The sequence below is a fragment of the Lynx rufus genome, unplaced genomic scaffold, assembly GCF_022079265.1.
Source record: "Lynx rufus isolate CCGP_SWC_20201006 ecotype Redwood Valley unplaced genomic scaffold, mLynRuf1.p SCAF_42, whole genome shotgun sequence".
Lineage (NCBI taxonomy): Eukaryota > Metazoa > Chordata > Mammalia > Carnivora > Felidae > Lynx > Lynx rufus.
The window spans coordinates 1,750,498-1,777,253 of NW_025814859.1; the positions used below are offsets into that span (position 1 = coordinate 1,750,498).

The following is a 26,756-nucleotide window of genomic DNA, read 5'->3' on the forward strand; positions in this document are numbered from 1 at the left end:
CCTTCTACTCCCTTTACATTATCTGGGAGGATTTGGGGGACTTTTAAAGTACTCATTTGCAGCTGCGGGTCCCCTTTGTTAGTCTAGGATCCGATGTCCTCCAATTCCCGTTGCATTATAGCAGATAGTGCTTGGGACTGTAAATGTGCATTACATACAGGTGTGGTCCATTTTGCTGGTCCTGACCACCTCTTCCCCTTATATTACCTGGGATCAGATTTGGTACTGAAGGTGCTTAATTGCAGCCTGTGTTCCCTTCTGATTAGGATCCCACACCTCCATCTCTATTTGCATTACAGCAGGGCGTACTTGGGCCTGTCACATGCTCTATTGCAGCTGTGGTACCTTCTGTTTTGTAGGATCCCATGCCCATCATCTCCTTTTTACATTATCTGGGAGTGTATTTGGAACTTATAAAGTACTTAATTTTAGCTGTGGTTCCTTCTGTTCATATACTTTTCCATGCCCTCCTACTGTCTTTGCATTATAGCAGAGGGTACTTGGAACTGTTAAAGTGCTTCATTGCAGCTGTGTCACTTTTGTAGTCTAGGATCCCATGACTTCCCAGCCCCTTTACATTACCTAGAAAGGCATCTGGGACTGTTAAGGTGCTAACTGCAGCTGTGGTCCCTTCTGTTAGTCTAGAATCCCATTCTCTTCTACTCCCTTTGCAATACTTGGGGAAGGTTTTTTGGGACCATTAAAGGGCGCTGTTGCAGGTGTGGTCCTTTCTCCTACTCTGAGATCCATGCCCTTCAAACTTTGTTTGGGTTACTGGTGAGGGCACTTGGTACTATGAATGTGCTCAAATGCAGATTTGGTCCCTTTTCTTAGTCTCAGATCTCATGCCTTCCAACTCCTTGTACATTATCAGAGAGGGTGCTTGGGACAGTTTTTATGCTCAGTTACAACAGTGGTCCCTTTTTTAGTCTATGATTTCATCCCTTGCCCCTCGCCCCGCAACTCCTTTTGCATTACCACAGAAGGTACTAGAGACTGTTCAGGTGTATCTCATTCTCTGATCCCCTGTTAGCATTATAGTAAGGGGTGCTGAATACCAAAACCCCCTTTTTTTGCATTGTTAATGTGCATAATTGCATTTGTTCATCTTTCTCTGCAGTAGATAGGATTTCACTAACTTCCCTTTTATTCAGCAGTGAATGCCCTTTATTCAAGACCTTTGTACTACAATAAAGTGAACCATGGTAATTGACCACACTATCATTCATTTAAGTCCCCTGTACTCTCTGTATTAATTACTTTAGTTATTTTTGGGGGGGATTATTTGTAGCAAAATTCCAGTGTTTATGGTCCTTCACTTTTAACTAATTTCCCACCCTTTTTGTATTGCATCAGGGGATGTTAGTATCTCAAAGTATTTCTCTTAGGACTCTAAATGTGCATATACCCTCTTGATAAGCTAATATCTTTATTTCTTAGTATTATAGCAGGGGGTACTAACCACCTAAGGTCCTTCTTTTGGACAGTTAATGTGCCAGATTGCACATCCCCAAATTGGGGATCCCATCCCCATCACACCTTCTCTGTGTCAGGCGTGCTGACCAACTATAACTGCTTCTCCTTTATAGTTTAAATGTGCATAATTACAGTAACCAATGGTCCCTTATGTTAGAATGGGATCTCATTTCCTTGCCCAATTTACATTACTGTGGGGGCTTCTGACTAGCCAAGAGTCACACTCTTGGACTGTTAATGTGCATACTTAAATTCACTCTTATACCTAGATAAGGATTCTCCCCATACTATTTATATCCCAGCAAGAGGTGCCTACTACTTAAGATTTTACACACTAATGCAGTTAATGTGCACAGCCTTTGTTGTCTTGTGCATGCTCAGTTGTCCACAACTGTACCTTTTAGTTCAAGACTCCTGCAATTACTGAAGCAGAAGTGACTGACCACCTTAAAGCCTTTCTCTTGGGACTCTGGATGTGTGTAGTATTGGTTGTCCACTGTCCTTTGAGTTAACTTGGGTCCTTGAGTCTTTTCACAGCCTCTAAGCTTTACTTCATGGGGTACTGTCCATTTAAGGCCCCTTTCTCAAACTGTTAATGTGCATAATGACAATTACATTAGGATTCTTCCCCTTTACACTCCCTTTGAAGTACTGCAGGGAATTCTGACCCATAAGGTTCCGTTTCATGGCCTGTTAAGATGCATGTTATATTTATCTGGGTTCTTATGTACTAGAGAAGAAAACCTCTCTCCACTCCCTGTATCTTCAAGCAGCGAGTGCCCACTGTACAAGACCGCGCCCTGTACAAGACTGTTGAGCAGTCAAGGAAGACAATTGTAATTGACCACAGCCATGTGCCATGGACATTAATGTGCATAATTGCACAGGCTCATCCTGTTTGAATAAGTTACTACCTTCTCAGACCCCAGAAGGGGTACTGATCATTAAGGCCTTTTTTTCATGCCTTGTGATTATGCATAATTGCATTTGTACATTTTTCTGTACACCAAATAAGGACACCCCTCTCCCCACTCCCTTTATCTTTAGCAAGGAGTGCCCATTATTTTAAGATCCTTGTATCTGTACAAGATACATGGTTTTAGTTGATCATGCCATGTCTGTTGGACATTAATGTACATAATTGCAACTTAGTTCATCCTACTCTGTTGTATGTCATTTGCTGTATGCCAGGGTTGCTGATCCCTAACTTATCCTGTTAATGTGCATAATTGCATTAGTCTGGGTTCTTGTGCACTAGATGAGGACATCCTCCACCCCTACTTCTATGCCTTCCAGTAGGTGGTGCCCACTGCTGTGACATTTACATTTGGATGGTTAATGTGCAGAATTGTAGTTTCCACAACCCTATCACTTTCAAAACTATCGTATCTGCTTTGCACTGGTGCAGGGGATACTGTTTTCTCCCCAAGTTCCTTCTAGTAAACCATTAATATTCATAATTGAAATAGTTATACACCCTCAGCTTCCCTTTGCAGTACAGCAGTGTGTACTGATCAACCAAGGCCCTCTTTTGGAGTGGTAATATGTGCAATTGCATTTTTTCCTATTTTGTGCACTCAGTAAGGATCCTGCCTACTTCCTTACCAGGTTCAGCAGGTAGTGTCCACTACTTAAGACTCTTTCACTTGAAAAGTTCATGTGTATAAATGCAGTTTGCTAAGTGTGTCTTATACTGGAACCCCTCTTTGCTTTGGAGTAAGGAGATGTTACTTACCTAATGCCCTTTCTTTTAGACTCTAATGTGCATAATTGCAATTGTCCATCTTTTCTGTTGGACTAGGGTTGCATTCCCTCAAACCCCCTTTGTATCAGGGATGTGTTAACCATAAATGAGCTCTTCTCTTGAGATTATAATTTTACAGACTTGTATGTGTCTGTGGATTTGTGTAGTGTGAAAGGATGCCCTATGCATTTACCACTATCTTTGGATTGCTGCTGAGGAGTGCTATCATGACCTCAGCTCTTGGACAATTAATGTGCACCACTAGCAATGATGGGACCTCTGTACCCGCTTTGTATACATCAGGGGTACTAAGGCCCCTTTTTTGGACTGTCAATGTGCAATTGTCTATGTTCCCTTCTGTTAGATTTAGGATAACATTCCCTTAAACCCCCTTTGCATTAATGCAGGGGTTGCTGACCACACAAAACTCTATTAGTTTAGAGTTATTAAACTATTAGTGGGCACAATGGCAATTAGTGGGACTATTAGTGGGCACAATGGCAATTAGCAATGGGTTTTTCCTCCCTGGCCTTGTTAGGCAAACACTCCCAGCCCCAATTTCCCTTGGCATAATAAAGTATAAACATGGCAGTATGCTGTGAACTTGTCCATCAAATAGTACCCCATACTCCCTCTCCTTTTGTATTGCTTCTATGTATAAAATTCCAAGTAGTCATGATCTTCCCCTTCCTTCCCTCTTCCCACCCCTTGCTCACCCTTGGACCCATCCAAGGTGCATAAGCACCATTCTCACAATTTCAGGTGTTCATGTATTGGGCCACTAAATAAGATTGTGTTCCTTTTTCCCTCCCAACACCACCCTGCCCCTTTTGCATTATTGCTGGGGAATGTTGACTGGGCAAGGCCCTTTCTCTTGGATTTAAAACATTAACAATCCCAGATGTCATTGCATTACTCACTTTGTATTGCTGTAATGCCTCAGTTGCACTATCCTTGGTCCCTCCCATCAGACATGGACCCCTCCACTTCTTTGCATTGCTTCTGAGTAATGCTGAGTACCCAAAGTCTCTTCTGTGTTATTAACACAGTACTGATTGTCCCATTTTTTTCAGGTCATCAGCCCAAGATTTTCCTACCATTTTGATGTGTTTGTGCAGTGTTGACTACCCAAAGCAGGCCTGAATTAGGTGGATGGACCTTCACTCCTTTGTCTGCATTTGTTAATAATCCCAATTCCAGTTGTTACATTCTGGGATAGGAACCATCCCTGACCATTTCTGTTACTGCTTCACTGAGCAAAATGCTCAAGGCAAGTCAGGCCTAGAAAGCTGGATTGCCACCTTTTATTTTAGATTTCCAGTATAAGTATCAGTTGAAAATTGTCTCCCCAGGAAGAAAGATTAGCATTGTCTGTGTATTCTTCCTTCCAGAGCAGATTGCCTGGCCAAGAATTTCGCTTCTCCTCTTGTATATTGCTATTGTACTGTGCCAGTTGCCAGCGTACAATTAAAAAAAAAATACTGTTTGCAAGGTGGAATTGTAAACCTGGTCATTGAATTTTGAGGTCCAAAAACCCATTTATACCATGTACCTGATGACCAGTGTCTCTCATTTTACTAAGGGTGCTGGGTCTGTGGATAGACCACTGTGACTCTTGCTATTTTGGTATTCCCAAAAGACTTCTAGAGTGGAACTCTTAAGAGCAATATCTTTGGGTTCTACCACCATTTTAAAACCCATTATTTATTTGGGCTTTACCACTGTTCACTTTTAGAAAAACTACCTAAACATTCTAATCCTTAAATTTCTTCATCTGAAGCATCTACCACCCCTTACTTATTTCAAGAAGATTGCTGTAAAAGAATGAAATGAGAGAACATATGCTGAGGCACTTTTGAAAACCATAATTCATCTTACTTGATTAATCTATTACATAAATAAAATGCACACTATTTAAATCTGCTAATTTAAACTAGCCTGAAGCACTACACTGAAGTGAGGGATTAGAAATGATGGGTCCAATTTCCCTGTTTTAGATTGAAAAATAAGCCAAGATCTAATCATTCTTCTGGACATGAATTTCAACAGCTGCTTGGTAAAATGAATAATATCCTAGTCTCTAGTGTGCAGGGTGTGGCAGATAAGTGTTTAATATGGAACTCCTGAAGCAAATAACTAGTGGTCACAACAGCAGTTCTTTGTAATCACTGAAAAAGGATACTATTCCTCTGACAAGGATGTCAAAAGATCGGCCCAGCTCAGGGTGCAGTATGCACTACTAGCTCCTTGGACAGCTGTAAGAAGAGTCTCTGGCTCTTTAGAATACTGTAAGTACTACTTTGTAGCTATTAAGTAATCTTTTCCATGTTCTATTTTCTTTCTCTTAAATGCTAGTCGTAGAAAAGTCAGAGGGTCTCCTTCCTTGTTCCTGTCTCATCTGCAATTTTATATATATATATATATATATATATATATATATATATATATCACCATATGAGCTAACCAACAGAAATATTGTATACCCCACTGTATGCTAGTTTACACTGAAGTGAGGGGTAGAAATGATGTAGTCCTATATAATCTCATTTCTGCGATGGTTGTATTTCTGGGAAGCTAATATGAGCACACTTGAAATACCTTTAGGGAATGATAATCAAGTGCTGTGTGGTGTGAATTGTAAGTTACAGAGTTTTAAAAAGGGAGCCCACTAGGCTTTGAAGTTAGTTGGATCAACTTAAAGAGGGAGGTGGGTTTACTTTTTCTCTTTGGTCTACGATATGATTAATATTGCAGCCATATGTGTAGTCCAGTTGGTTTATTTTAGTGTCATTTTGTTTTTACCTCTTTTAGAGGTATGAAAAGTGATTAAAGAGACAAGACCTAGCTTGTTGTGTTTGGCTATATGCCAAGGCTGGGGAATTGTTGATTGTCAAATCTCATTATAAGCTTGAACTTTTCAAGGTTCAGGGATTGGGGGTATAAATCTGATATGTTGGCATTTTGTACCTTTTTATTCTATCTCTGCCCCAAAACATGAGAGTAGTGATGCCTTTTTAGTTTGAGATATTTGTAGAACCTACTTTGCAAGAAGGCAATGGAGAAATGTAAGTTTTATAAGAAAACCATGGCATTGCCCACTTTTATGAAGTTAAATATACCATTTCCCCTTCCCCTTTTCTCAGCAGATGTCTTGATAAGCTAAAAAGCTTAGCCTCCCTGGTATGAAACAAACTGAAAAAGGTCCAGCTGAAAAAAAATATTAACATCAAATTCGAAACTTTTGTGCATACCCATGCATCCTGGCAGGAGCAAGAAGAACCACACTAATGAGTGGAGCTTCTCTTACTGCTCATTTTAATTCCTATCCATATTTCCTCATGGCTTGTTTTCCACTGATGCCTAAAGACATCCCCCAGTCTGACTGATTGGTAGTAGTATACAAATGATTCTGAGCCACCTTGGAAATGTGGTCTATGCCATTGTTTCTCAAACTGAAGTAATTAGTCAGGATAAAATGCGTTTTAAAGGAACAAAATTTCTTGAGATCCTAAAGAATATATGTTTTGAGAAACAGTGACTTAACAAGGTTATTTGGAATGTAAACGTGTTTTCCAATTTTAAGATATCTTTATTAAAGGTATATGATGTTTTATATAATTTATGTAGGATTTGGGGATACCTGAGAATATATCCACAAACCCCCAGGGTTCTTATCACCCCAATTTGAGAAACACTGGTCTATGCTTGAGACCTCTTTTTGTTGCTAATAAAATTATTCAACATTGATATACAACTATAAATATTTATTGGAATTTGTTTTAAAAGGATCAGTTCTGAGCTGGTTCTATACCCCCACTGAAGAGGAAGGATGGATCAATTTTAAGTGGATTGAAGCCTGCACTAGACAGCATCCAAAGGTGAATCTTGGATATTATATTATATTATAGTTATAATATAATTAATTATATTGTATTTCAATTCATTGCTTGAAATAAAGTCTCTAGCATTTATAAAATGGGATGCTCTGAAAATGTGGGCATCTTCAAAATTGATATAATCTTTGTGTTAACTCAACAAATACTTATTGGGTTATACACTGGAATAAATAACAAAACCATAGATACGATTCCTGTCAACAAGGATGCTAAAATGAGCAAATAATTATGCTGTTGGGCAATTTGATGAGTAGCATAAACATGTTGGGAAGTTCTGTGGGGCACAGAGGAAGAAGAGTGAAAGAAACACTCTTATTGAGCAAAGTGATGGCAAGGGGAAAATGCAAAGTATGACTAGGGAGCACTTTGATCAGTTTACTCGGGATATGTAGGCTAAAGGCTTACCGACACAACTGCAGTATTTCTTGCTTTTTGCAAGTGTATTTTAATGAAGCACATGTTTTCTTAGATAGAGTCACTTTTTTTCATGAGTTTGGGGACAGAAGGAATGAGATGCTGGCAAATTTATGAAAAAGTTCAGAAGTGGGAATAGGAACATCTAGCCTTTGGTCCTGGTCCTTGGATAAAATCACCATCTGTCTCAACTTCAGTCTAGGGATGGCTGATAAATTAAGACAGAGACTTGAATCGAATGTCTCAATCCCTGAAAATGACATTTTGTCATTTGCAAAATTGGAAGGCACTTAAGGTTTTTTTTGGGCATTTCTCTAAGTGGTTATTGTGATTTCATTTCTGACTTTCTTTCTTATAGAACCTTAATATATAGGATTGGAGGAAGTTTTCTGATCCTTGTTTTGTGCATCTTTCCCCAAATACCCCTTTAGTTTTTCTAACTTTCTACAACTTATCTACTCATTTCTCTAACCACCTCCCTAAATTGTAGGAAAACATAAGACCTAGGGCTGCTATGATTAAGCATTCATAATTTTTTTTCAGGATATCGGCCCTGGTTAGCAAATGTACACCTGCATGGGAGTTTGACTTGAAGTAAATAATTTAAAAAGTTAATCTGTGGTGTCTGCTAAAATATTCTTATTTGTGAAAGTGTTCTGGGAATTTACCATATTAAAGAGAAGAAAATTGATATCTGAACTGAGGTAACTGTTCCCCCAAACCTTATAAACTTGGTTGGTGACAGAGTATTGATGGTGTATGGTTAAACAGAGCTAATGCCTTCCTCTGCCTCAAGCCTTGCAGATTGGATTGGAAGAAAACTTGATATTCTCAGTACCATAGTTTTGGCATAGACAAATAGCACTTAACACTGGTTTCCCTCAAAATCCAACTCAAGTTGAATCTTAAGTATTTGTTTGAGACTTAGCTGACCCAATGAATTTAACAAGTTAAACTTCAATGGCCATGCACAGTTATATATCATTATATTGATGATATTGTGTTGACTTTTTATTGGTGATTTAGGTTTTACTGGATTGCTTTTCCTTGATCTCTCCAAATTAGAGTACTGAGACATCGAATGTTAGGCTCCTTGTGCTCCCTGTGCAAATGAATTTGATAAAGAACTCTATCCTTCATTCTGATGACTACGTTGGAAATGAGCTTTTGATTTCTTCATGATAGGATGAGAGATTGAAGCAAATTTTAAATTTGGCCAGTGCTAGATTTCTTAGATGTTGGGTAGACTTATTATTTTGTTTGACCAACTAGAATGCTATTCTAGTTTCCCCAGAAATGTTAGAGGCTGTGCAGCAGATCCAAGTAATACTTTCTTATTGCGTAAAATATGTAACTGAATGTTTGTAACAGTTTGGAAGTAAGGATATTGCTGGGAGATCAGTGTACATTACCATGTCTCATAAAATTTCTAGGTTACCTTATCCATAGAGGTGAAAACTTTTGTCATAACTCTATTTTTACATTACTGGACTCATTACCAAATACCTAGGTTACTTTAATTCATAGCTTTGAAAACTTATGGCATACTATATTTTTTGTTTGTTAGTATGCTTGCCATTGTTTAGCATTGGTATGCAATTATTCTATGATCTATATACCATTAGAATTTTTTAGCCTTACATGTTTCCCTGACTGAAAACTGTCTATAACTCACTGCCTTCGTTTTGTAATGGATTGACTGGGTCCTTCCATAAAGTCTGATGAACAAGAACAAGAGTTTAATTGCTAATTTTAATAACTTTGACATTATGGATTCTTCATATTTGGGCCTCATATGTTTCAACTTTAAAACTAAGTACAATTAGGGGCGCCTGGGTGGCGCAGTCGGTTAAGCGTCCGACTTCAGCCAGGTCACGATCTCGCGTTCCGGGAGTTCGAGCCCCGCGTCAGGCTCTGGGCTGATGGCTCAGAGCCTGGAGCCTGTTTCCGATTCTGTGTCTCCCTCTCTCTCTGCCCCTCCCCCGTTCATGCTCTGTCGCTCTCTGTCCCAAAAATAAAAAATAAAACCAAAAAAAAAAAAATAAAACTAAGTACAATTAAATCCTTATAAACAGAAAAGAAAAAGCAAGTCTTTAGGCCAGATTTGCCAACAATGATGATACCTACTGTAGCAAAATCTAGAACACAGAATTACCAGTTCTCAGGTCCATTTTGCACTTGCTTTAAAAAAAAAAAACATGTTGTATGGAAACCAACTTGACAATAAATTTCATATTAAAAAATAAACAAAACAAAACAAAAACCCTGTGATTTTTAAGCCTTCAGCATCTGGTTGGAAGATTTAAAAGAAAAAAAAAACTTGCTTATTTTAGAGGTTTACAGAATGGTTTTGAAGATAGTACAGAGGGAGTTTCTGTATACCCCACACCCATTTTTCCTTACTATTAGCATGTTATAGTGCTGTGATACATTTGTCACAATTAGTGAACCAGTATTGCTACATTATTATTAACTAAAGTCCATACTTTATTTACATTTCCTCAGTTTTTCTTTAATGCTTTTTTAATGTTACAGGATCCCATCCAAGATACCACATTTTATCTAGTAGTCATGTCTTCTTTAGGCTCCTCTTAGTTATGATAGTTTCTCAGACTTTATTTTTTGATAGCCTTGACAATTTTGAGGACTAACGGTCAAGTATTCTGTAAAATGTCCCTTTATTGGATTTGTCTGATGTTCTTCTCATGACAAGACTCAGCATGAGTTTTTGGGTGGAAGACCACAGAAATAGATTGCCATTTTTACTTCTTGAGTACATACTATCAATATGACATATCATTGTTGATATTGATCCTTATCACTTGGCTAAGGTACTGTTTGCCAAGTTTCTCCACTTAACATATAAAATTATTTTTTCCCTGAGGCTCCTGGGTGGCTCAGTTGGTTGAACATCTGACTTTTGATATTGGCTCAGGTCTTGATCTCAAGGTCATGGGATTGAGCCCCACATTGGGCTTGGTGCTGAGTGCGAAACCTGCTTGTGATTCTCTCCCTCTGTCTCTGCCTCTCTCCTGCTCATGCTCACACTCTCATTCACATATGCTCTCTCTCACAAAATAAATAAACATTAAAAAAATTACTTTTTCCCTTATCATAGTGTATTTGAAAGGAACTCACTATATGCTTAAAGAATGGGGAGTTTTGCTCCACCTCTTTGATGGTCAAGTATCTACATAAATTATTTGGAATTCTTCTGCATAGAAAATGTATCTTTTCTCCCCCAGTTTATGTATTTATTTAATAATTCACATATACCAATGTGGACTCATGAATATTTATTTTATATGCTGGATAATGATTCACTATTACTTATTTTGGTTCATATTGTTTCAGCTTTAGCCAGTGGGAGTTCTTTCAGTTGGTTCCTTGAATATAACCCCATCCTTGTGAGTTTTTGTTTTTTGTTTGAGCTCTTTCTGGCACTACAAGATGCTGCAGGCTCATGTGTATGTCTCTCATCCCAGAATCTACCATTTCTCCAATGAGTTCTATTCTTTTTACTGGAGAGCAGTATTAGAAATTGAGATGTGGGTGCTATGTGTGCTCATTGCTACTGGGGTGTTATTGCTTCTATACCTTCTGAATTGATAAGAGCAAAAAGATATATATATATATATGCATATTAACTCATGTATATGTACATATCTATTAGTATTTATATGTGTAATAATCTCTAGTTTCAGCTGAACATGGGTTTATACAGAGATTCCCAACTATAGCCCATTATCCCATGAATCATTATAGTCTCGTCTCGTGCATTATCTGTTACTTTCTACTGCAACGGCCTGGCTTGGTTAGGAGATTTTTTTTTTTTTATGTTCATGTTAGGGTAGGTGAGTACATTGACAGTTGCCTCTATGGTTGAGTTTAGGGAGAGTTTAGCTATAGGTTGATTAAAAGTTTCTGAAATTAAATATGACTGTTCTACCCTAAATATTTCTCTAAGTTTTGGAACTTACAATAGGTTGCAGAAACAAACCTTTCTTAACAACTAGGCTCTATCCCAATTTCCACATTTTGCACCTCATTTTCAGGTTAAATTACTCTAATAAAGTTAGGTAATCTGTTTCTTGGGTATGCATTTATTTTCTCAGTATTTTTTTTTTTTTTGTGATTAGCTATAGTACCTTGAGAACACTGGAGGTGGGGAGGGAAGAGAAGGGCATGTTCCTATGTGAGGTAGAGAAAATCCATTTAGTGACCTCCAGCTAGCTGTCCAAAGTACCTACATAAGACCCAAGGAGTAGATTTTTTTCCTGGCAATTTGTAACCCAAATGCAATTTTCAACATTGTAATTTTACTGAATTTTATTCAAGCTAATTGGTGTGCTAATTTTTAAGTGTTCTGATTGATGTGTCACTTGTATTGCATATGGAGTAGTAACATGTTAATTTGTATTGGGCATAATTTTTATATTTTATGTTAGATATTTGAGACACTGTTTCTGAAATCTGTACAAGTTTGACAGTAGGGAGCTCTTGTCTCAATTTTTTCCTCTTTCCCCTCTAACATTTATTATGAACATTTTCAGAAAAGTTGAAAAATTTGTTTAGTGAACACCAATATACTCACCACTTAGATTCTACAATTATCATTTTGCTGTATTTGATTAAACTTTTCTTTAAAAAATTCTTATGCCCCTTCTGAGTTCATGGAAATAATTTTTAAGCTAAAGAGCATGAAAAAAATAAGAGTAAAGTCTTTGTGCTTAGATCGATAATAAAACTGTAAAACACAGCAAGTATACAAAGTAATAGTATATAAATGGCTACTAAAATGTGAAAATGTTACTATTATCGTATTGCTTCTTTGCAGCATGGCATGTCTTTTCTCTCATGTGCTGTTAATACCCTTAACCAAATTATTACCCTTTTCAAGCTGCTGCAAGATCTTGTTATAGCACATAGCAGTGCTATTTGTCTTTCATTTGGCACAATACTCATTTATATATTGTTTTCCTCTGTCCTTTTCTTTAAACTTCAGGCAACAAAAGTAGTACCACTTGCCACTAATTTGGCACTGGAATTTTTCCATTTAAAGGTAGTCATCTAAATGATCTAGACTATTTTTATGGTGAAATATAAATGTGGTAAAAAATTTTGTAGAAGTCTCCTATACCCCTGAGTATCCTTGCCCATACCCCACAGGCAAAAGACCTCTGAATTGAGAGATAACCTGGGTTTAAGTACCACTTGGCCACCTACTAACTAGTTGTATAACATTGATGGAATTTCATCTCCAGGGCTCCCAGTTTCCTTATTTAGGGAATGAAAATGTCCAATTACATGATCAACAATACCCCTTCTAGCTGTGATGATTCTGTGACTTGGCTAGTGTTGGAGTACTTGAACCAGTTGGCCAGCTATGACACTAGGGTTTTAGGTCTAAAGTATGTTGACGTTTTGTTGAGCTATGAGATGACAGATTGAGAGTCTTAAAATTCTTGTCAATGAGTATTGAATCCTAAAATATGTTTTTTTTTTGTTTTGCTTTTTTTTTTTTTTTTTTTTTTTACCAGTTCCAAAATGTAATCACTTTCTCTGGCTTTAGCTTCCCTTTAATGGAAAGGGAATGCTTCTTGAACATGTCATCAGTGTAATAACAAAACTAGAAGGCTTTGGTGTAATGTAGCCATACTCAGTAAATATGGTTCAGAGTGGATCAGAAGATCTGGAGAGATTGGACTAGTCATTTCCTTTTAGGTATCTTAACTGGGGTGTGTATAAATGAATTTGTACTTCAATCCATTAATTTAAAAATTCTTTGAGTAAATTTACTTGTACATGGAATGCCCATTTACCATCATTAATGGAGTTTCAAGAAGGAGAATAAATATGTATAGATATGCATGAATTGCCATGTTTAACTGGAGGCCTGTATTAGGGGATAAAGTATCTAATCTTAAATAAGGATGGGAAAGGATGTTGCCAAGAGATTTTGAAGCCTATTCTGCTCATATTGAGAAAGAACATCATAGAACACTGGTTTGGTTTCACTGGATATCTTATCTAGGGAGTAGAGTTGAATAAGTGATCTTTCACATACTACTGTTAGAATTTGTTTGATATTGATATAAAGGTACTTATCATATAGTAATTCCTGATCAAGAATCTGGAAGCCATACCTGGTGCTTTCCACACCATACCATACAAAGTGCTTTGTTTTTATTGTTGGATTTCTCAACAGTTTTGGTGTCTTCCTGAGTCCTGTCTTTCTTCTCAAGGACGTTCTGAACATGTGAAACCTGAGGACTGCAAGTAGCTCTAAGCAGCTTCACATTCAGCAGATCTTTCCTTTTGAGAATCTGGATAAACTCCAAATAATCTAAGATGATGGCTTGCAGGCCACCTGGAAAAAAAAAAGGTAGTTTGGGGAGCTCATCATTATGGGAATTCTGTCTTTGGCTTTATGGACTTTAACTTCTTGCAGCTCTGCTTTTAAAACAGAACATGGGAGAGAGCCAAAGCATAAGAGACTCTTAAAAACTGAGAACAAACTGAGGGTTGATGGGGGGTGGGAGGGAGGGGAGGGTGGGTGATGGGTATTGAGGAGGGCACCTTTTGGGATGAGCACTGGGTGTTGTATGGAAACCCATTTGTCAATAAATTTCATATATAAAAAAAAAACAACAGAACATGAGCCAGTTTTTTTTTATCAATTCCTACATTTTTTTGGTCATATACACATATATTTTGACTTTACAGATGAGTGTGGCCTATTATTTCATTTATCCCTCCAGAGCTAAGCTCCAGTGAGGTCTATAAGGGCAAGCATACTTGATCCCCATTTCAAAAACAAAGAATGAGAGACGCAAAACAATAAATCACTTCCTTTTGCATATCATAGCTACTTAGTAGGAAAGATAGAACAAACCTATCCATTCTGATTAGCAAGCCTTGAAATTGAAATTATTTCCACATTCCTTTGACAGACTAGTAGGTAAGTGTTGAGGATTTGTTGATGCATAGTACCAACTTGATCTGTGTCCTAGCCCTGTTTTGGCAGTCCCAATTCCATTGCCACTGTCATTCCCTTGTTTTAAAAAGTTGAGAATTTGTTAATTTGAAGAACCATAAAATTGCTGAAAGGTAGAATAACAGAGATCCAAGGGCCTGTGTAAGCTATTTACTGGATTCCTAGCTTTCTGTATCTTGTTTTTCCTTTTGCATAGATATGCTTAGATGTTGTTATAACCGGTGTTTTATATGCCTGTAACCATTATTGATTTCTCTGAATATCCTGGGATTCTGGTGGTGCCCCATTTATATGAGCTGTTCAAGAAAATGTACTATGTGGATTGAGTAGAAAACAGTTTTGTTTACCTTGGCATTGTTACAGTATGTTAATACTTGATATAAAAATTAAGAGGGAAATGCTATATAAAACTAGATGGAGAGGCGCTTTGATTGAGGTAGATTGCTCAGTTCTTAAAATAGTGCTTTATAAAAGCCTAAGGCAACGTGAAGAATTCTTAAAGAACTCAGAGTCAGATCACATGGGAGTTTTTCTAAGTGACTCGATGGCTCACTTGGTTGAGAAAACCTTACCTCTCTTACTTTCAAGCCCTTGATTTCTTGAACCCCATCCTATTTTATGATGAGAATAACAAGGTATTAATAATACACCCTAGAGAAATGCTCATCAATGGATACTGTAGAATAAAGCACGGTATGGGAATTTGGGTAGTTACTCAGTTTTAAATTGCTCTTGGAGATGAAGGGAAATGCAAGGAATGGAACTGGAATGAATAGAAGCATTTGCATGTTGTTAGGCTGGTAGGTAGGATATGGAGTGCTACACAGTTTTAAATTTTCACCCCTCAATCCATCTGAAGAAAAGGGCAGACAAGGTTTAATTTAATGACTAATTGCTAATTGGGACAGACTTTTCCAGTGTTCTGCATTTCAGTAACTTATTTTTCTTTTATCTCTTCTCCAGATCTTCCTCTGAAGAATAGGCTTGTTGCTCTACAGTGTTAGTGACCCATTCCCTTTGACGATCCCTAGGTGGAGATGGGGCATGAGGATCCTCCAGGGGAAAAGCTCACTATCACTGGGCAACAACCCTAGGCTAGGAGGCTTTACCAAGATTCTTTCCTGAGCCCAGGTAGGAAGATGAAGTCTCACAACAACCACCACACATCAGAGGTGGGTAAGTTGTCCCTAAAAGCATAATAAGTAGCTTTTAATTTTGATCTTGTTTTACGTTGCACTTAGTTTTCCATTAAGATTGTTTCCATTATTATCAACTGTGTATGTTTTGGTCAAAACAGCTTCCTAACTAACCTGGGAAGCAACTGGGTGTGAGATGGTTGAAAATAATGTGAAGACAATAGTAGGCTGCATGAGTTAGGATGTTTAGGGTAGGACTAGTGTGTGGTAGAGGCTTATAGTTAAATTGTTCTTTTTTTTAAATGTTTATTTATTTTTTAGAGAGAGAGAGACAGAGTGCGAGCAGGGGAGGGACAGAGAGAGAGGGAGACACAGAATCTGAGGCAGGCTATAGGCATGGAGCCCGATGCGGGTCTTGAACTCACCAGCCTCAAGAACATGACCTGAGCCAAAGCTGGATGCTTAACCAACTGAGCCACCCAGGCTCCCCTAAATTCTTTCTTTAAGGAGAGCATGGAGAACAACTGCTGCATCTGCACCATTTATCATGGCATATCATCATTTTGGACCCTATGGTCTCCAGAGTCTTTCTTGAGGCCCTATTGGGGAATCTTGACAATCATTTACATATTTCAAGATGCCTTGGGCTGTCTTTGAGATAAAATGCAAAACAAACTGTTTGCAAAGATACATAGGAGCTGTATCTTTTTATGCTGTACTTGCTGGTTGATGGAACCTGACCAGAAATGGCACAGTTATCTGTCGCCACACATCTAGGATGTAGGGTCTAAAGAACCAGGACCCTGCATACTCTAGGTTGGTGATAAGAGAAGCTGATTAGGGGGATGTAGGTTGGGAGATGGAGGTAAGCATCAGTAAGTAGTAAACCCTGATTATATAGATTTTGTACAGATTATTCAACCAAAAGAATAAGACTGGGATTGATGGTGTTTGCAGTGATTCAGTGAGTGTTATTAGGCAAGATAGTTTCCTATTTTTGCCATAGTTTCCTATTCTGTTGAATGAAGAACATGTGTTAGTTTTATCTCTAAAGACATAAAAACCTCAACTTTGTTTCTAAGCTTTGTAGAGACCCGTTTCTATAGCTCATTAATTTGAATTTTCCCATAACTCTTGCCTAGTACTCAATTAATACTTCTTTATGGCATTTACATTGTTTCCCTCTCATTTTTTGTAGCTCCTGATTGTTCCCTTCTTATCTGCCAAATCATTGTATCCCCCAAACAATGCAGAGAGCAAGAAATTTGAACACATCAAAGGAAGATCAACATGCCTGGCATGCTAACATTTTAGAACAGCAGAATGAAGTAAGTCGTTAGTGTTATAATCCTGTGAGGATCACTTTAAAGCTAATAGTTGTTTGTTCCAGGTTTGTATAGGATGAAGTATGATGGTTTAACGTGCAGGGGGTGCCAAAAGTGAGTTCCGAGGATAACCAATAACCTGTATTACCAACTAGGTTCACTGAAGCAATTCAAAGATATTACAGTCTGCATACAGTCGTGTCAGAGTAATTGAGTCTCACCTTGTCTCTTCTTATCTTCACCGCATAAATGCCTCGATACTCTTAGAGATGTAAACTATAGAAGCCTAAAACAAAAAAAAATGTTTTTTTTTCCTCCATGGTTCTTTCTCACCTTCTCTTGTGAAAGCATCTACTGCAGTTAAGATTTAGTGTTAAAGGAAGCCCAGTCCCTGAAGTTGCCATTATAATTGGGAAGGGTGTGAAAATGAAGTCAGTTTTTTAAAGGGATGGGGAAAGGTGATGAAATAAAGTGAGGGGATTGACTAGATGCTCTCTACGGGCCCTTTATCATAATATTCACTCATTTGTGGCATCTTATTTGGCTCTTTTGAAAATCCTTGTAAACAATTGAAGCAGGATATTAAAAGGTACACATTATATTTAAATCTTCTGCTACTCAATAGGTGTATGGCTTTTGTCAATTTAGTTTGTGGTTAGCCTCGTATGTGAGGCTTAAGTGAAATCATGTATGTAAAGTGTTTAGTACAGTGTCTGGCACATGGTAAGTAAAAGGCAACCCAAGAAGTTTTGTAAGTTCATTTGACACAATACAGGTGACCATTAATACCGTCTAGTGGGAGGCAGAGTTGGCATGTTTTGATTCTATGTAAGAAATTTGTAAGGTAAAAGTTTGTAAATAGAAAACATCTATATTGGTGGTGGTTGTTATAATAATTATTGTTAGTAATATAAGTAGTATTGGTACTGATGATAGCTTATATTAATTATTAATGCACTTTTTGGTTTTCTTTTGTTGTCTTCTTTTTGTGATGCTTCTCATATGCCTGTTGTGCCCCTTACTTTATCTTGTCTTTACTTCTTACCCTCTTCCTCTGAATGTCTACCTTTGCTTACCTCTTTCACTCATAAGTGTGTATTTCTTTGTCTATTTTTTTTCTTGAATCTCTTTGGTTTTCCTTCTCTGTCTAAAGTGTGTCTCAGCCATTCCATGATTCTCTTGTTAGTTTCTTCTCTGTGTATCTTTGTCTCATTTTCTTGTTCCTAAGAGTTGTCTGTGCCTTGTCTTGGATGTCTCTCTCCAGTTTTTTCATTTTGTTAGTGATTCTCTTTGTTCTCCTAGATCTGGCTCTTCTTTCACTGTTCTTTCCTTTGTGTCTCTGTGTCACATGATGTGTGCTTTCTGTTCATTTCTTGTTCTGCCTATACCTCTCTTCTTGTTCTGTTGTGAACTCTGATTTTTTGTCTTCCCTTACCCTTCTTATTGGTTTCACATTTCACCTTTTTCTCATTCTGCCTTCCCTTCTACTTTTTATACTCATTATCTCAAATTTCTGTGTCTCTTGGGCCATTTTCTCTCTATTTTGTCCTGCTTTGTCTCAGTGTCTCTTTTTCTCTCTGTTTTTTTTTTTTCTGCTCTGTCTCAGTGTCTCCTTGCTCTTTGTGATTTTTCCATTTCAACATTCATCTCTGTTCTCTTGTTTCTTCTCTGCTTTTCCCCTTCTACTCACCTTTGAGTATTTCAGCCTCTTTGTGAGTCTGTGATTCCCCCTCTTTGACTTTATGCAGTCCTCTATCCTTGCATATTTTTGTGCATTTGTATGATCATGTGTGTGTCTTTGTGACAAAGGGGCTTCCTAACCCCTTCCCAATAGGTACAGTGTGTCAACTATCAAAATACACATTGCAGAGCTGTTCGTTATGCCAGGACACCCTGTGAGATGACCCAAGACCTATGATGGACAGAAAGTGGAAGGCCCATAATGGAGAGAAGGCCCAAAGTAAAAGACAGATGGTTTGAGACTTGAGACCTAAAGACAAAAATGGAAAACCTGTCTCAAGATAGATGGAAACTTCAAGCTTGAGACCATCCAAAGTCCTGACAACCATGATGTAAAAAGGTGGCCCTTGTTGGATAGAAGACCTGACTGAGTTGGATGGAAAGTTCAAGACTTGAGTTAGATAGAAGTCCAAAGACCCAGAGTAGGAGACTGAAGGCCTAAGAATGGGGACCCTTCGAAAGCCTGAGACATAAGACACCATGTCTAAGACCTGAGATAAAAACTTTAGCTTGAAGATCTAAGATCCAAGGATGGAAGGCCCCAGACACACATAAAGACCCAGGACTCCAGCCTCTAGATGGACAGAAGGTCAAAGAGAGAAATCTATCTCAAGGCTAAATTAGGTGGGAAGCTAGACACCCATGACACAGAATCCAAGAAGGATAGAAGCCCCAAGACCAAAGGAAATCCCAAGATGAGAACGCTAAACCCCAGCTTTTTTCTATTGCCATCCTTCCTACTCTTGGACATTTTCAGTTCTCCCTTGACAGTTCTTATGTTTCCATTTAAGCCCACTTTTTTGAGATGCCCTTTTAGATGTTGCCATTACCTTAAGGAAACATATCTTTACATTGGCAATATTATGCTTGGTCCAGTCTTAAGCCAATTTTTATCACAGTTTTGGGCCATTTATTGTTTGTTTTTAAATTTCCATTTGTCTTTGCCTCCAATTCACATGAGAGAGACATATAGGTAACATTGTATTTCAGTTGTCCCTTTTCTTTAGGAGCTATAGGCTGATGAGCAAAGGCAAGCATCAGGCTGTTGTGGGAAAAAAGGTGCTAGGCTATTTAGAGAAAATGTGAAGAGATGTTCCAGGCCAATGAGAAGAATTAGACAAGAAATACCCAGATGTGCCAGACTGTTGAAGCACCAGCCAGAAATACCTTACTTCTTTGAGCTTGGGTGAGCAGGATTCCTGGGGTTTGGGATTCCTAGTGATGGTTAAAAAACAGATGATTGGTCCTGGGACAGAGTGAGGCCCCAAGGAGGCAGTTTGAACTCCCTGCTCATAGTAGTGGCCTAATAATTTGGTAGACTGTGCCAGTACTGCTCCTGGGTTTAATACCCACCTCAAGGTTTAAAGGTGAGAGAACCTGGGAATATTTACTTAGCAGGTTTAATCCTTTCCTTGATTCCCCCCCCCCCTTACCATGAGAGAAGAAAATTTAAACAATTGAGAATATATGTGAAAGCATTGTAAAGCAGAGAAAAAAGTGCAAGGCATTCTCATTAATAGTATATCAGCAGCCATGCACAGCTGACATTTAAAGTGCACTGTCAGTTGTGAAGCATTATGTAAATCAGGGGTCATCACACCCTTTCTGTAAAGGGTCAGATGGTAAATATTTTAGGTTTTGTGAGCCATATGGTCTCTGACACATTTTTTAAAATTAACCCTTTACAAAGAAAAACTACTGTTAGCATGTGAACCAAGTAGATTTGGTCTGTGGGCCATACTATTATCCCTGATGTACATACCAGGGACTGTGTGCTGAATAATACTTGTGTGTGCCTGTCCCTGAGCTAGACACTTAAGGATGCAATAATTATTTACTATTACATCCAGGTGACCTGAAGAAAAATATGTGAATGTGCTTTGTAAACTGTAAAGCACTTAAAGATTTATGAGTTTCAGAGTTGATGAATATTGACTACACAGTATGTACATTCTACTGTACATTCTACTAGACACTGTGAATACAAAGATTAAAAGAAGCCTGAATAAAGTACTTTGTCAGAAGTATGTAATACTATGAAGATATTAGGAATTGTTTGATAAATGAATAATTCATATATTTGTGGCCATCATGTTTCCGCTGCTCTGGTAATTTTAAGTAAAATTACAGTATTCCAGGTAGCAGAAAAGCAAACACATGGAAGCTGCTTTTAAAGCATAAAATATACTGCAAACACAAGGGATTAAGCTATTGTGAAAACTTATAACATGTCACACACCATGCTAAGTGCTACAGATGTCAAAGGGAAAAACAGTGTCCTCAGTAGGGAATTAAAAATGTCAGATTATGAGGTGCATATTAAAGTACCTTGTAAACTAAAGCACTGTATAGATACCAGTGTGTTACATGTTTATGAATATTATTTGCCTTTTATGGGCCAGGTATATTTTGGGTACTCTGAAATCTAAGATAATGCTTCCAAGTAATAAGAGGGGGGCTTATGTCCTAGACTATTTAGATGTAAAGAATTGGATATTGCTTGTTTTAATCAATCAAGACTTTAATGGTCATGTCAAATTAAATTATCACCAGTATATTTTACCAGGTAACAGGTAAATGTAATGATTGAGATTGCACTTGCACTTTCTAAAGTGCTATATAAATACAAGACATTAGCTGTTTTCTGTGTGAATAAAACTTTCTGTGAGATAGGCATTGTCTCCAGAAAATTCTCATTGTGTTCCTGACATCCACTATGACAAAGGTAATATAAATAGTTATAGAAACTGAGGGTTTAAATACTTGTTGAATGAATGAATGAATATCAGTTACTTACTATGTGGACTCACTATTATAGGCACTAAAGAGATACAAAGATTTATCATTTCATTGTGCTTACAGCTGAGAATAAGCTGATACATGTGTCAGCATTTTGGGAACTCTAAAGCATCATATAAGTGTAACTAGTGATTTCCTGATTTGGTGCTGAGTACTGGGCTTATAAAATTATATCACACTTATACTATGAAAAAAGTTGGAAAAATCTGAGGAAGAGTTCTTAACTATTAAACACTCTGACTATAATATGCAAAGGATTAAATATCTGGTAAATGCAAAACTGGTTAATAATTGTCTATTACGTGCCAGTCTCCTTGCTAGGCATTAGGGATGTGAAGATAAACCATCTTTATTGTGTCCTGGGTAGCAGCATATAATGTATAAAATCAATTTATAAGTCTTAAACTGCCATATATGTATAAGCAATATCTGCTGAATTAACATTGATTATTTACTCTCTCTTATCTGTGGAGACAACAAACGGGGATGCAGAAATTATCATTATTATTGAACTTACAACAGAGATCTGTGTAAATTTACAAGCCTGCTGTTCTATACAGATATAAGGAAATAACTTGGCTTAATGAATGATTACTTTCTATGAGGCTTAGAACTATGCCATGCCTTAGGATATAAAAATGATTTTATTCTTATGAGGTGTTCATAGGAAGAAATAAGGAAATCCAGTGAGAAATAAGGAAATAAGTGAGATCCAGACTAAAAGTTAAGCACTACTAAGCTTATTTAATAAAAACATGGGAAAAATGGAATTGTGCCAGGAAGTATGCTAAATGCTGAACTCTGTGGAAAGATAATATCTGAATCAGAGGGTGTCCTTGCTCTCTAGCTAGACTGAAGAGATGGGAAATGTTTTTAAAAAAGAAGATGTTATAGTTCTCTATCAGTCTTTAAAATGTTGAATGCTGAAGGTGGAGGTGAATGAGATCCACCCTGCCTGGCTTAAAATTAAATGGCTCAGGTTTGATTTTAGATTCAGATGATAAACCTAGAGCATCTTTTATGTGGAATACATCATTCTAGGTCCTAAGAGAAGTGAAATGGCTAAGTCAAAAGGGCATCAGAATACAGATTATAGATGAAGATAAGAAAACATCATTGATTTTTAAGTAGATATTTGAGTGCCTGTTTTCTGGACAGTATTATGCTAGATAAATTAGTTGAGTTGGCCTGGTCCAGAAAACCTATCAACATGCCTTAGAGATTAAAAAAAAAAATAGAAAAATAAGGCATGATTCTTTTAATGTTAAATGAAGAGTTTTTTCCTAATTCTTTCTAATTTTCACTTGCTCATTGACCTAGTTTGAAGCCAGAAGACTGATAATAAGGGAGCTTAAGGTTTGTCCTTTAATTCATTACTTTAACATTCTGTTTTGATTATAGATGAATGGTTTAAGATGAGAATTAAGATAAAACAACTGGTTTTAAAAATATTTGCTTATTGGCCTGGCATAGAGTCAGGAAGCCACTTGAGCAGTAAAGATTTTTTTCTAGATTTTCTGTATTTTGTAAAAATTTATTTACCCTGTATAATGTTCTCAAATGCAGAGAATGAAGAGACTTAAAGGACCTATACCAAAATGTACTTTAATCTCACTAGTTTATGGTGGAAACATAGGAACTAATTTAATAAGAGACTGCAGTTCTTTCAGTTTATTGAGCAGCTGTGATAGTAAGACACTGAGAACAAATGATCACCTTCTCTTTGGCATGTTTTATAGAGTGGGAATAAGAGAGAACTTTTCATTTATACAAACTTTGAGGAAGGTGATGTTAAATTGGAACAGATCTGGTAAGAAAGGCACTTATTTTGTCTTGGAGATGCAATAGGACAAAACAAAAACAAACAAAACAAAACAAAAAGGAATGAAATTCTTCTTTAAATGGAAGTGTCTATTTCAAGGCATTGTGTTAATTGCTAGACAGAAAACAAAAAAGATCTTGACTGAAAGATACTTTTTAGTTAGCTTTGAGACTAGAATATAAGAGATTACTGTTCATTTCTTCATTTATTCATTCTACAAGTACATTTGAATGCCTATTATGTATAAAGCTCTTTGCTATGTTTCCAGATAGCCCCAGAGACATGAAAAAAACAAAAACAAAAAATAAATGCTTTCCTAGAGAACTTTTAAAGCTTTCCTTTTGGCCTGTTTTCTGGTTAGGGGCATGGCATAGTCCGTAAATAATGTTGTGGGTTTTGCTGTTCCATGTTTCTTCTACCACTCTGGCCACTACAATAAGCAGGGTTTTCTATTGAGCTTGCTCTTTAAGTTGCAGGAACTTTCTTTATAATAGACGCTTTATTTTTCCTGGCCCATCCCTAATGAAAAATGACTGTGACCGCTGCTGGACAGAAGGAGGGATGACAACTAATTCCCAAATTCCAGTCTCATTGGTACCAGCATTGGGGAAACACTTATACTCTAGCCACAATTGGTTTTAAAATGCATTTACCAGTTTTGTCTGTTTTTAATTGTTTACATTTTTACATTCTGACAAATATGTGCTGCCTAAATAGATCTCCTTGAAATACATAACATAATTGGAGATGGAGACATGATTTCTCTTTTGCAATAGTATCTCAACTTAACCTTTAGATATCTCACCATCAAAACATGTTCAAGAAAGGACTTCTTAATAGTGGAATAATATCAGTTAATTAAAATAGCTTAACAATTTTACCATGTTTAAAATTTCAGAATAATAGAAATTAGAAGTAATTGGCAAAAACTGGAGGGAATCAACAACAATCCTCAATCTAGGCCCAACTGGGTTTTGACCTTTTCTATTTTTAAATCACTCACAGAGGGTGGGATAGGAGGAAGAGTGAAAGAAAAGGTCAAACCAGTTTCTAAGGGCAGCCTGCCTGTGTTTTGTATTGGTTTTAAGAACATTACTACCTCCAAGTCTAACTAGGGGATTGCTTTTTTTAGTTTAATGCAATTCTGATCAGTAGTCCTTATTGAGATGAAGACATGGTACTTTGTCCCCCACTAATTTCTGTAAGTCTTTGAGAAACAATTTTGAGCTAGTTATCAACTAAACCTTGAGTTAGATAATTATGGGATTTGTTAATTAAATCAATGTAACCTCCATCAGAAGGTAGTTTTAAAGTCAACATTCACTGCAAAAGAGGAGGACTTTATTGTTCACAGTAATTTATATAACTTTTAGTTTACATCTGTAAATGAAGAAGGAAATAGGTGAATGGCAAAAGATAATTGGTGGAGGGAACAAAGTTGAAGACAAATTGGGTGTGTTTCTAGTTTTCACTTTGTACATTTTTATTTAGGCATCAGATATATCTGAAATACTGTTTGGCCTTTAATACTGTGGTATCAGATGGATTCTGTAACACCCCTATTTTCAAGTTGGGGTCGGGGAGTACATTATTGGAAATTAGGAGAAAGTAACTAAAAGCCTTCCTTTCACAGTTCCTGACATCCTAAGACTACTGCTATTGATAAGAATAAGAACATACTATCATCTGAATTTTTATGGCATAAATGAAATTATGAACAAATACATTTTTAAAGGAAATGGCTTCATCTCTACCCTTCTGCCTAAAAGGGAATCAATCTATGCCAAATGTTCCAATAAATGGGAAGATACACTTGGACTTGTGAACTGATGTGAAAATGCAGAATCTTTGATTTTTGAGTGTTTTGAAGATTGAAAAATCTTGCTCAGCATGGGTGACCACCAAAAGCAATCTAAAGCTATCGACATGTCACAACTGAGACAAATTGGGGAATGTGTTGTCTAATGTGAAATAAAATGTACTGTTTTGAAAATTTTGTATTTTGATGTGACAAGTTCTACCTCACTGTTCCTAGGTACGCTAGTAATCTCTTTTTTTTTTTTTTATTACCTTAATTACCCAGTTTACATACATGGTTTGAGGTCTCATTTCTTTATTCCTTCAGTTGCTTTGGTCAGTGACACTGAGAAGTAGAAACCCAATTAAAAAAATGTGAGAAGCAAAAAATTATTGAGGTACAGGGTGGTATAGGAGTAAGGTATAACAAAACTTTTTGTAAGGATGTGGGAAGTAGGATGTATTTGTGCAGGAAATCACTATAATTAAAGAAGTTACAGTCCCAATCCCTGAGTAGGTGAAGAGATCTTTGGTGTTCCTAGAATTTTGAATGATTAAATACTCAAATGTTAGATTGGTGACTTCATAGGTGTATGACTCCCTGCAGTGCTTACAGGCAATAAATATTGTCTTTGAAGAAAGTCTTAAGTCCTTAAGGTCCAAGTAACTTCAGTACATGTGCTTTTAATACTGATGCCTGGGAAACTCATTTAACCTTATAAATGAGTATGGTGTCAGATCATAAAATTGGCCCATATCCTGATGTGTTGCTTCTGAAAGGGAATGTACGTAGGTAGCCCTTAGTGGTTATTTTCATTTCCCTGCAAGACTAGGTGTGTGGGACAGGGAGAAAGCTGGTGGGGAAACTGGAGAGGTTAGGAAAGAGCTCCTTGAGGTTATTCTTGGGTGTCCTGCAAGGCTCTGTTTCCTTAGGTAGCTCTGATTCCCTCATGGGCTGACTTACCAGTCTCCTTGTCATTTTGCTCTGCTTGCTCCTGGGTTTGTCATACCATTGGTCCTCAAAGTTCTCAGTTACAATCCTCTGATGGAGAGGGAATAAAAAGCATCATGTCTTGCTTAATGAAAAAAGGTCAGATATGCCAAGTTTAATGAGGCAGCAGCAATATTTAGAAAATGACAAAGCATTTGGTAGTATTTTCCACCTTTCATATTTTCTGTGGGGTAAGGATGAGGTGATCACTGTGTGCTCCTCTACTGTTTTGTTCCAGGCCAAACAAGATTAACTTGATCCTCCTAAATAGGTCACTATTTTGCCTTTGGTTATAAGTTTTCCTCAGTTATTTCTTTGGAAAAGGTAGTGTTACTGGAACTAGTAGACTTAGGAAACCTAGCATTTCAATTTGAACATTGTGTAATTTAAGTTGGGTCTAAAATCGAGCCAGCCATTCTGTTCACAATGAGTGGGCATAAAAACTGCTAGTTATAGGTGCAACTTTTTTTTTTTTTGACAATTTAGCAGTATATATATATTTTTTTAGGTGCAACTTTTAAAAAGATGAAGGAGTAGGGGGTTTAAGATGGCAGAGAAGTAGGGGACTAGGGTTTTCCTTGTTCCTCAAACACAGCTATATTGAGGTAAGATCACTTGG

General features: G+C 37.2%; 1 long non-coding RNA gene across 4 annotated transcripts; it reads left to right on the forward strand.

The window, feature by feature from the left end:
• Window positions 1-25,342, forward strand: LOC124525439 (uncharacterized). 4 transcript variants are annotated; one of them, XR_006965499.1, is made up of 7 exons: window positions 1-5,508; window positions 7,007-7,098; window positions 13,739-13,915; window positions 15,491-15,703; window positions 16,862-16,991; window positions 18,081-19,914; window positions 24,983-25,342. It is a non-coding gene; the product is annotated as an uncharacterized LOC124525439 (long non-coding RNA). The 4 variants fall into 4 exon arrangements; XR_006965498.1 differs by having other exon boundaries at window positions 13,776-13,915; XR_006965501.1 differs by having other exon boundaries at window positions 13,776-13,915; window positions 18,142-19,914.
• Window positions 25,343-26,756: the final 1,414 nt, after the last annotated feature.